The sequence below is a fragment of the Brassica oleracea genome, chromosome C8, assembly GCF_000695525.1.
Source record: "Brassica oleracea var. oleracea cultivar TO1000 chromosome C8, BOL, whole genome shotgun sequence".
Lineage (NCBI taxonomy): Eukaryota > Viridiplantae > Streptophyta > Magnoliopsida > Brassicales > Brassicaceae > Brassica > Brassica oleracea.
This window is the reverse complement of record NC_027755.1, coordinates 7,252,026-7,264,629: the sequence shown is the minus strand read 5'-3', so window position 1 is coordinate 7,264,629 and position 12,604 is coordinate 7,252,026.

Below are 12,604 nucleotides of genomic sequence, written 5' to 3'. Positions count from 1 at the left end.
CCTAATTATATAAGCTTTGCCGCCATGTTAGAGGCAAAGTGTACTTTTCTAGTTTTATTATTTTCACAGCAAAGGTTTTTAGGATTTTGATAGATTGGAGAGAAGATCCAAAGTTATAATTTGTGATTGGAACTCCATTAATATCTATTTACTATTCTAATGAAGTTTTTATACTTAACTGCTGTTATGAATTGCTTAGCCATGTCTGAGTAGTTCCATTGTTAGATTTTAGGGTTTAAATAGGTTAGGAGGTATTATCCCCAACTATAGATTGCTGAGTTTTGATAATCATCTTTAGGATTGTTTATTAATGCATGTGTCTAGATTAGCTACCTAGAACCTGCCGCTGGATTGATTGATAAAAGCGAGAGCTTTATTCTCATCCTGAAAACATTCTAATAGAACTATGTTTCTTGCTATGAGCAAGGCGAGAGCTGATCTAGTTAGATTAGTAAGCTATTATTCAACCCGCGCATAAAGGTTGACTAGAGCGCGTCGATCTATATCACACTTGAATAATCGATAGACGGAGCAAAAGGTGTATCGATCGATATTCCTATAGGATTATCGATCGACACTTTCTATTGATCAAAATACGACAGTTGAGATAAAAAGATCTAGTTAATAGACAAGTCCAAACATTGCGAACGCTGATGGACTTGTTGACTAAGTAGTTGAGCTTTACATTATCATGCATGCAACTCATTAGGCATCTGTAGGATTATAATCCCAAGTTTTCTGAATAAAAACCCTAAGTCTAGCTATTTTCTTTTTAAGCACCAAAACCTCAAACCAGCTATTGAACAAATACTTGTTCAATATAAAACTACAAATTATATTTAAAAACTCTAAAACCATCTTGCTTAACAAATCATATTAGATTTCTTAGGTTCCCTACCTCTCTGTGAATTCAATACCTAAGTACTACAACTCGACATCTTATTTGAGAGAGTATAAATCACTCTTTACGGTAATTTGAGTGGTATCAGGTTCAAACATCCGGGTTTCAAATAAACCTTCGGGTTTTAAACAAAGAAACCTCCGGGTTTCGAGCAAGAAAACCCCAGGGTTCAGTCCCCGGGCTCTAAATAAAACCTCCGGGTTCAACCTCCGGGTTCTAAGGGATTGAACCTCCGGGTCCAGTCTCTACGCCTAGAGCGACCTCCGGGTTCAACCTCCGGGTTCTGAGGGATCAAACCTCCGGGTTAAACTTCCGCGATCGGAGTGACCTCCGGGTCCGACATCACGACCTAGCTAAATGCATGGGATTCAAGAGATCCCCGGGTTCCAAGTCTATTCTCTGTCTATCGGCATAGTTTCTCAATCAGGAATCAGGGTCTAAAGATATGTTGCTCTTACGTCAATAGTAACCTACCTAAGGTAGGTGGAATGTGACATTTGAAAACCTATAATCGACAGTGGCCTATCTAAGGGAAGCAGAGTGCGATGAAGAACCGCCTCCGGGCCTAGGTGATCTAATTCACTAAGGTTGCCTCTGAGCTTAAAAATCCTAATTTACTAACCAGTCGACAGTGTGATGTTGGAAGACCAAGACATAAAAGCAAGATCTCCCTGTGGTATCAGCTCAACCAAGAAGAGCTATCCAAGAAAGATCAAGCACGCAAATTCAAAGTGCAAAAACCAAAATGCATTCAAAAGAGAAGGAGCCACGAAGGGACATTATTCCATGACAAAGAGACTTCGTTCAAAGCAAAGAAAGCATAAACAAAACGGAATACTAAAAATAGATTATTGTCTGGGCTCGGTCACAGAGGGCGGAGATGCTGACGATGCTGTCGATGGAAAGTCCCCCAACGGGCCACCTCCTCCGGCCACGACTAAATATCGGTAATATTCCTCCTCAGGGTTCCAGTGGTCGGCATTCTTCTCCAACCATTCTTTCATGAGCTCCCATCGAGTCGATACTCGGGTTCTCTGAATGGCAAGCTCCTTTTGGATCATCAAGTCTCGTATCTGATCCCGGAGTAGGAGAATTTTGTCGTGCAATCGGCGGCGATCACCTCCCATAGAACGTTGATGAGGACCAACTGCTATGTTACCGCGAGAACTCGTGGAGAGAGCTGTTGACAAAGGGGACGAGCTATCCGCTGGAGAATCGATCATGGTATGGAAGGAGGATGAGGGTGCGTCCTCCAAGTCTTAGCCTTATGATAATCATCGTACACAGAGGATATTGGCAAACGAAGGGCGCTTCCTATAAATAAACAAATAAAAAAGAAGAGTTCAGAATGAAGAACGAAGAACGAAGAACGAAGGGCGCTTCCTAGAAAAAATAATAATAAGGTCTCCTGGCTCGTCAAAAAAGGCACCCACCGGAATCGCTTAGGGATTTCAATCGCCAGCTTCACCAATGCTTCTCCGGCAAAAGACACGGGGCAAAACACATCTAGAAAGCAAGAAGAAAACTTCATGATGCAACGCAAAAATCAGACATTATTCTAAAAAGGGATCATCGAAGCAACTTACCAACCGAACACCAAAAACAAGGGGTAGACGCAGGCTCTGTTCATCTTCATGATTACATATCTCATGTCCCACAGGTCTCCAAAGGGATAGATACCTCCAGCACCGCTCGACAGCTCATCCACCAATGGCCTTCCATCTCGAGATCAGATATGATAGAATCATTTCTTTCCAATCAAAGGAGCAGAGTAGTAAGAGTAAAGAACTTCAGATACCCCAAACGGTATACCATGGAATTCTCCCAGAACTCGAATAGCAATCAGCGTGCGCCAGGACAATGAAGTAAGTTGTGATGGTGCGAAACCAAACCAAGCGGACACCTCTGCTATTAACGAAGGGATGAATCCTCTGAAGCCTGCCTCTAAATATGCCTCAAAGATAGCCATCTCATTCATTCCTCCGTCTAGAGCACGTTCAAACTCGGAAGAACATCTCAGCCCCACCAAAGGAGAAATCAAGTACTTCCTCCGAATTTCCGCCAGTTCGTCTTCACGAATTTTGTAACAAGGACCGTCATCATCCGGCAATAGGGATCACCGCTGCCTCAATGGAGCCATAGGGGCCGCCTCATCAGCCTCGAGAAAATTCCCCCAAGAGGGAACCGAAGAAGAGAAAGGATCTGCAAAGAGGCGGCGAGGTCGCATGCATCCACCCACAAACGAGGCAGGGAAAGCGGAAAGGTTGGATGATTGATCCATTCTAGCTCGAGGGAGGTAAAGTCTGAGGAACCGAGCTGAGGATAGCAACCCCCCGGATCCATGTATATATAGGATTTCCTCCATCGAATGGTCTGGAAATATAGAAAGGATTAATTCTCCAAATCTCTCTAAAAAAGGCAAGAGGATAAAGAAATATTTCCGAAACATTAGCGAAAAGGAAATGTGGATCTCACCTCAAGGAGAAAAGGAAAATCATGAATAGGCAATCACGAACCTATTATAGTATCCCGAGTGCATCTCCGTAGACCTCTAAACCAGCTCCCATAACCTGGCCTGCAGAATACCAAAAGCGATTCATGGAGAAATCTCCTTGATAAGTCTTGTATCAACCCGAAAAGGATAGTTCGTGCCTTGAAGCCTATATCAATCCTATCTTGGGTGCAAGGGTCTAATCCTCCGAATAAAAGGACCTGCGTGAAAGTTCATGCCAACAGATCTTCTGTTACCTTGAGAAAAGTAGTTCTAGACCTCATCATCAAGAATAACCCAAGGTTCCAGGTTGCAAGCCCTGAGCATGAACCCTGTCATCCAAAGATCAAGGTTCAGAATCCTGCGAAGTCATCTTCCAATAGGTCCATCATCTGCTATAGACCCCGGTCTACTCAAGGAAAGCCGACTCTCCTCCAGGCTCCAACACGGTCCAGGCCAAAGACGGAACCTGGAGAAAGGAATTACTGGAGCGATGTCCTGCCTAAGGGATGCATGCTGAGATATGGCAGCTCCGGCTGACTCAAGTGCACAGGTTATCCCCCGAATTCGGTGACGAACTTTAGGAATAAGGGGCAAACTTTTGGGGAAAAATACTCTGTATAATTATTCTCAAGGCTTCGGGAAGGACACCGTCCTCCAGGCTCCTGTGATACGAGAACCCGGCTCCGACCCCTGCTTCCGGACCCGCCTCCGGGCAAAATGGAAGTTTTCTACTAAAGGCAAGTCTTCCATATTTCCGTATATGGAAGAGTCTAACCTGTCCAACCGACTTCTCTACGACTATATAAGGGGAGCCCATACCTTAGAACAAGGGATCGGCATTCAGAGACTAAGAGATTAGAGCTAGGCGGCTAGAATTAGGATTTATACACCAACCGTTGTAGTTCCTTCTCAATTCATCAATAAAACATCTTTTAGTCTCATTTCTTATACTTGCTCTCGCTCTTCTATTGTTCCGTAGTACTCACAAAGATCCAACACAAAAATCTCCTAACAAAGCACGCTTAAATCTAGAGTTCTAAACGGATGTATGACGGAAAAGGTAAGTCAACATTGGTGACATAGGTAGCCAAATCAATCTTGTTAAGCATTTCCATGGATGTTACAGATACGTAGTGGGATGTTGCATTTACTGAGAATGAATGTGAAGTTTAATGGCATCCTCTTAAAGTCATTCATATGCGTTACTCTGCTCTTCTCTCAGACGAAGAAATATAAATTAGAGTTCTTGAAAAAATGACTGTGAACGGAGGTTGCAACATTTTTCAAAATTTTGTCTCAAATCCATGTAAGAAGCAAATGTAAATTTGTGGGCTAAAACTACCTTTTGTATTTCTGACCCAACTATGGATACCCTTTCTAAAGTTATGAAGCAATGATCAATGGGCTATAAATGTTTCCAAGCCCGTTTTAGAAATTTTGTATCCCTTGAGCAACAGAAACATTAGGAAAGTAGTGGCTGATGTGGCGAGTTATGTTTTATCGGCAACTGACGTGGCATCATGAGCATGTTCCCCTTTATATATATATATACTAGGTGGATGCCCGCGGTTTTGCGGGTTTGAATGTTTTGTAACAATATATTTATTATAATTTTTCAAATTAAAATATGTTTTACCATTATGTGCTTTTGTTAAATATTTTTTCTAAGAATAATTGTTAAAAAAGATAAATAAGACTATTTTAAATAGTTTTTGATATTTTGTATTGATAATTGTACTAAAATTAGCTATGCATAATATTCATGATTCAGTTTTTAATAAAATTACTTAAGTTTTGAATGTATATAACACTGAAACTTTTGAAATATTTTATACAGTTTAGAAATATTTGATTGCTAAAAATGATTTTATGAAGCAATATATCTATTATATAAATAAAATATTTAATTACCATAATTTTTTGTGTGCAAATAACTAATTCTAGAACTAATTTTCGTACTCATAAAATAAATAATAATTGAAAATTCATTAACAAATCAAATTATAAAATATATTTTTCTCAAACTCTACATATGATCAACACCTAAGAAAAAAATCAATTAAGTGATTTATCATTTAATATAAAATGAAATTAAAAAATATATTTCATAAATTAATTTATAAGCTTGTATAAATAAATTGAAACCTCTTATCATAATTTAAAACATATGATAAACCAAGATAAATAATTTTATAAATGTATTTATAATTTTTATAAATGATTTATAAAGCATGTATGAATTTTATTAGATATTAATAGTTTTTATAATTCTTTATATACAAATATACGGCCATATACAAATATAAGGCTTTATATAAGAATATAATATCATTATATCTACTTTAATAAACCTTTTTGTTTACTATTTTTTGTAGTTTATAAATATATAAAAATCGATCAAACATTATTACTTTTTCTATAGTTTCAACAATTAATTAGCATAAATAATTATTTATAATATTATATAGATTGTTTGGCAAATGATATATATTAATAGTTTATAGACTTATTTGTAATATTATGTAGATCAATTTATAACAGTTTTTAAGATTTCATAAATGATCGACACATAAACAAAAATATCTTAAATGAGTTTTAAATTAATATATAGTAGGATATATAGCTTTGATTTTAATCTCTTATAGATGATTTACAAGCTCTTATAATAATTTAAAATATACAATAAGCCAAGATAAATAATTTGATAAATGTTTTTATAGATGATTTAAAAGCATATAATATGAACTTTAGAAGATGTTAAAAGTTATTATGATAATTTATATAAAATATAATGCTTTTAAATAAGAATATAAAATCATTATATTGATTTATATAAACGGTTGTCGTTTATTATTTTATGTATTTTTTCAAATATAAAAAAAGGATCAATTAATTTCTATTTATATAATTTCAACAATTAGTTACTATAAATCATTATTAGTAATATTATGTATTTTATTTGGCAAGTGATATTAATTGGTGATAGACTTACCTTTTCTTTTTAGATCTAATTAAAATAAATAAAAATTAAAAATCATCGACCAATCAAATTATAACAATTTTGTAAGAGTTCACCTATGATCGACATGTAAGGAAAGATCACTAAAGTGACTTTTCAATTAATATATAGTAGGATATACTAGGGGTTAAACTGCGCTATGCGCGGGACTATTTTGATTTTTTAATGTTAACTATATAACTATTCTTTTGGACGATGTATTCCAAATTGTATGTTTGTGTAAATATACAATATGTGTAATTATACATGAGTGCTTTGTATTTATTGTATGTGTAATAGAAAGTTTTCATATTTTTAGGTTAAAATTATTGTATTGTAATTTTGGTGTGAGAAATTTTTGCGATGTTTGAATTTTGTTGTTGTTTGTGTGCTTAACCGAAGTGATATTGGTGTTTAACCATATATTTTTTCTGGAAATAGAAAATAATGGCACAATGAGTAACATATATCAAAACATATCTAAATACACAAATTGTATATTTACACATATTTCCTTAATAAAAACAATAAAACAATACATTTTTCAGATTGATGTTTAATGTAGTTTTTCATTTCTTATATTGTATGTTTATTTATTATTTATTTTTCGTATATTGTATATTTATTTATTCTAATTTTATTGTTTTTATATCAAAGAGTAATAATACGATAGATGTTTAATATAATATTTATATTTCTTATATTGTACCTTTACTTATTATTTATTTTTCAGATAGATGTTTAATGTATTTTTATATTTCTTATATTATGTATATACTTTTTATTTTATTTTTTCTTATATTATATATTTATTTATTTTACTATACATTTTTCAGATTGATGTTTACTTTAGTTTTCCATTTTTTATATTGTATATTTACTTATTTTTTATTTTTTATTATTTTGTATATTTACTGATTCTAAACTTCTTGTTTTTATATCAAATGATAAAATTACAATATAGGTTTAATGTAATATTTATTTCTTATATAGTTTACTTATTTTTTTTATTGTATATATACTTTTTCTAATGTTAAGATGACTTTTTAATGTAATATTTATATTTCGTATATTCTATATTTACTTATTATTTATTTTTTCCACTGTATATTTACTTATAAAATATTTAGAAATAATAAAAAGTAAAACTATTCATTTTTCATATAGATGTTTAATGTAGTTTTTCTTGTATTGTATATTTACTTATTATTTATTTTTCTTATATTGTATATTTACTTATTCTAATTGTTTTGCTTTTATATCAAATTTTAATATTACAATAGATGTTTAATGTAATATTTATATTTCTTATATTGCATATCTACTTATTATGCATTTTAGATAGAAGTTTAATGTAGTTTTTCTATTTCTTATATTGTACACTTACTTATTATTTATTTTACTTATATTTTATATTTACTTATTCTAATATTATAATAGATTTTTAATGTAATATTTTTATTTTTATATTGTATATTTACTTATTATTTATTTTACTATACATTTTTCAGATAAATGTTTAATTTAGTTTTTCTATTTCTTATGTTCTATATTTATTTATCTATTTATTTGTTCTTATATTATATATTTACTTATTCTAATTTTCATTTATTTTATATCAAATGATAATATACGTTAGACGTTTAATGTAATATTTATATTTCTTATATTGTACATTGTTGTGAAGCTTAGGATTTAGAACTGTAAGTTTCTCTTTATATTATTAATGAATAAGTGTTCACTTTATATAAGGGTTACAAGAGAGATAAATGAAAATACAAGAATAGGAAATATTACAAATCATAAACATAAACGAATAACGAAAACATAGATGTAGCCGCCTCTCTCTCTCCTCAATAGGCCGACTCTCTCTCCTCTCTCTCCTCTCTCTCTCCTACGGATGGGCCGGTCTATGGACCGGGCCGGTTATGGACATCCATCAATTGATTTATAACATTCCCCCTTGGATGTTATAACCATACATCGATTGTAATATGCTTAATGTTGCCTCATTAAAACCTTATCAGGAAAACCCAGTGGGACAAAACCATGATGAAAGAAAAAGAGTACAACACGTATTACTCCCCCTGATGTGAACCTCAGTGGAGGTCTTTTAGCCTACGCATCTCAATTTGATGCGTGAGCTTCCTGAGCGTGCAGGTAGGAAGTGCTTTGGTGAATAGGTCAGCTGAATTGTCACTCGATCGTACTTGGACGACCTAGACCTCACCGGCTTTCTGAAGCTCGTGAGTAAAGAAGAACTTAAGCAATATATGCTTCGTCCTATCACCTTTTATGTAACCGTCCTTGAGCTGAGCAATGCACCGACCATCCCACAATCTGATCGGATATGTTGGGTCATCGACCTCAACCAAACATACTCGCGGCTGGCCACAGCATGGCCAACATTTCCGAGTGATTAGATGAAGTGGCCGCGATGGTTTGTTTCATGGAACGCCATGATATGGTTGTACATCCATGTGTAAAGACATATCCTGTTTGTGATCGTGCTTGATGTGGATCTGATAGATAACCAGCATCAGCAAAACCAACTAAACCATCTTTGTTATGGTTAGTATAATATAGACCCAAGTCTTTCGTTCCTTGCAGGTAACGAAGAACGTGTTTAATCCCATTCCAGTGCCTCTGGGTCAGACAGGAACAAAACCTAGATAGTAGGTTCACGACAAAGCTTATATCAGGCCGTGTGTGAGTTGCCAAGTACATTAAAGCTCCTATGGCACTGAGATATGGCATCTCGGGACCTAGGACATCCTCATCGTCCATCTTGAGACGGAATGGGTCAGAGTCCAGGCCGAGTGATCTCACGACCATGGGACTGGTCAGAGGATGGCAATCGGCCATGTTAAACCTCTTGAGTACCTTTTCAGTGTATGCCATCTGATGCACAAGGATCCCATCATTTATGTACTCAAGTTGTAATCCCAAACAGAATTTTGTTTTCCCGGGATCTTTCATCTCGAATTCTTTCTTAAGGTATTCAACCGTTTGGGAAATCTCTCCAGAGGTTCCAAGGATGTTCAGATCATCAACATATATTGCTATGATCACGAACCCTTGATTTTCGAATTTCTTAATGAAAATACATGGACTGATAGGGTCATTTATATATCCCTCTTTTACTAGGTACTCACTGAGTCTATAGTACCACATCCGTCCGGATTGTTTCAGTCCATAAAGAGATTTATTCAACTTACTACAATGTTGTTCTCGAGAACTCTCTTTGTTTTTCAATTCAATACCCTCTGGGACTTTCATGTAAATCTCATTATCCAGTAGACCATATAGGTATGCGGTTACAACATCCATTAACTGTAAATCTAGACCCTCTCTCACGGCCAGACTCATTAGGAATCTGAAGGTCGTAGCATCCACCACAGGGGAGTATGTCTCCTCATAGTCTATTCCAGGGCTCAGTGAGAATCCTTGTGCAACAAGTCGTGCTTTGTATCTCACAACTTCGCCTTTCTCATTTCTCTTTCTCACAAAGACCCATTTGTATCCCACTGGTTTAATATCATGAGGTGTCCGGATTATTGGACCAAATACACCTCTTTTTCTTAGTGATTCTAACTCCACTTTTATGGCTTCTTTCCACTTAAGCCAATCAGGTCGTTGCATGCATTCATATATAGACGTGGGTTCATGATCCTCATTATCCATAAGTTTAAGTGCTACTTCATAAGAAAATAAATCATCCATGTCGACATGTTTTATGTTCCACTGTTTCCCAGACGAGACATAGTTTATTGAGATCTCATTATTATCTGGACCATCAGTACCATGAAGCAAGGCGTCCCAAGCAACATTATTTGGCACATCAGGGCCGGCCACATCAGTGGCATCAGTATCGGCCATGTCTAAAGCCGTAGGGTCGGACGCGGCCATATCTCGGGCTGGATCGGTCGCGGCCATGTCTGGTGTCTGAACAACCTCGGTTTCATTTTCTGCACCTTTCTTTGTTTTCCGAGGGTTCTTATCTTTGGAACCTATTGGTCTACCACGTTTTACATGTTGTCTAGACTCTGTAGCAACTTGATTGTGTCCCTCTTGAACATCAATTCTTATTGGTGCATTAGCAGCTGGTATGTATGACTTAGTCACACTTTTCGGGTCAGCAAAAGAATCTGGCAATTGATTAGCTAGCTTTTGTAAATGTATAATCTTTTGAACTTCAAGATCACATTCTTGAGTTCGAGGATCTTGCCAAGATATGGATGTTTGATTCCATGATATTTTTTTTACCATTTTACTGCTATCTCCCCCTAATGTTGGAAGTTCGGATTCATTGAAATGACAATCCGCGTATCTGCCCTTAAACAAATCACCCATAGTTGGCTCAAGATACTTTATTATCGTGGGGGAATCAAATCCAACATATATCTCCATCCTTCTTTGAGGTCCCATCTTTGTTCTCTGTGGTGGAGCAATTGGAACATAAACGGCACAGCAAAAAATCTTTAATGGGAAATGTCTGGCTCGTGACCCGTAAGCAATTGTGATGGGGAATACTTGTGTTCACTGGATGGCCTGATGCGTATGAGCTCGACCGCATGAAGGACAGCGTGTCCCCACGCTGAGACCGGAAGTCTCGACCTCATGAGTAATGGTCGAGCTATGAGTTGTATGTGTTTTATAAATGATTCGGCTAAGCCGTTCTGTGTATGTACATGTGCCATAGAGTGTTCTACACTTACCCCCATGGACATACCGTAATCATTAAACGCTTGGGGAGTGAACTCACCAGCATTATCAAAACGTATAGTCTTTAAAGGAAAATCTAGAAAATGAGCTCGTAATCGAATTATCTGAGCAAGCAACCTGCCAAATGCCAAGTTTCTGGTCGACAGGAGACAGACATGCGACCATCTAGTGGACGCATCTATGAGGACCATGAAATATCGAAACTGTCCCACAAGGTGGGTGAATTGGTCCACATATGTCTTCTTGAATTCTTTCCAGAAAGTTTATCATTTCCTTAGTGACTTTGACTGATGATGGCCTAACGATTAGTTTCCCTTGGGAACAAGCAACACAAGATAGGTGCTTAGGGATAATTTGTTTCTCTTTAAGAGAATGGCCGTTTGAGTTCAGGATAAATTTACGCAACATGGTCGAACCGGGATGCCAAGCCGGTCGTGCCATAGAGTGAAGTTGTCGATTGCCTCTTTATTAAAAGTGGTATTGGCCTCGATCATACTGACTTTAGCATGGTAAAGGCCAGTAGATAGTGCGGGAATGGATTTTAAAACTTTCTTATTGCCATGGACGATTTCAAAGATTTGAAGGGATTCTTTGTTTCCTTCGCCCGTGGTTTCAATATGAAAACCATTCATTCGAATATCTTTAAAGCTTAATAGATTTCTCTTAGATTTGGGTGAATACAAGGCATCTGATATCTCAAGATGTGTACCCATAGGCAACAGGATGTTAGCCTGGCCATGACCCTCTATGAGACTAGCTATTCCCGCAATGGTGGAGATGTTGGCGTTTTCAGAGTTAGGTTTATGAAGTATCTCTTGTCTTTTAGACCTTAATGTGTACCATACCCGCAAATCATATTGGCGTTTTCAAAAAAATCATTCATTCCTTTTATTAAGTTTTAATAAAACAAGTTCATAGAAATGAAATACATAGAAATGAAAAACATCAAAACAACGAACATAGAATTTAGATTACAAATGTCGAAATCAATCTTCAGTCTTTCAGACAATCTGAAGTTTCATAATCCATAAGATCGTCCTTCTCAAGATTGAAGTCGTTTTCATCATCTTGATAGGTCATATGGGCTTCAGGATTCTTCCCTTTCAAGCTCTCTTGATAGAGGTCAACTAGATGCTTGGGAGTCCTACAAGTCTTAGCCCAATGAATGCTCATTCCACACCTATGACACACGGATTTCTCAGATTTAGTCCAGTGTTGAGGTTTGAAAGAAGATCCACGGCCGCGACCATGGCCTCGTCCAAATGAGCCACGATCCCGTCCATGGTCTCGACCATTTCCTCGCCCATGGCCAAAAGATCTTCGACCGCGGCCACGTCTATTATACTTGTCCCGACCACGGCCATGCTGGCCGTTTCCTTGGATGTGGTTGGACTCATTGTTGTCCTCAGTCGTGTGTGCTTCAGGTAGTGGAGCCGATCCAAGAGGTCTCATCTGACTGTTTCTCATTAGTAATTCATTGTTCTAC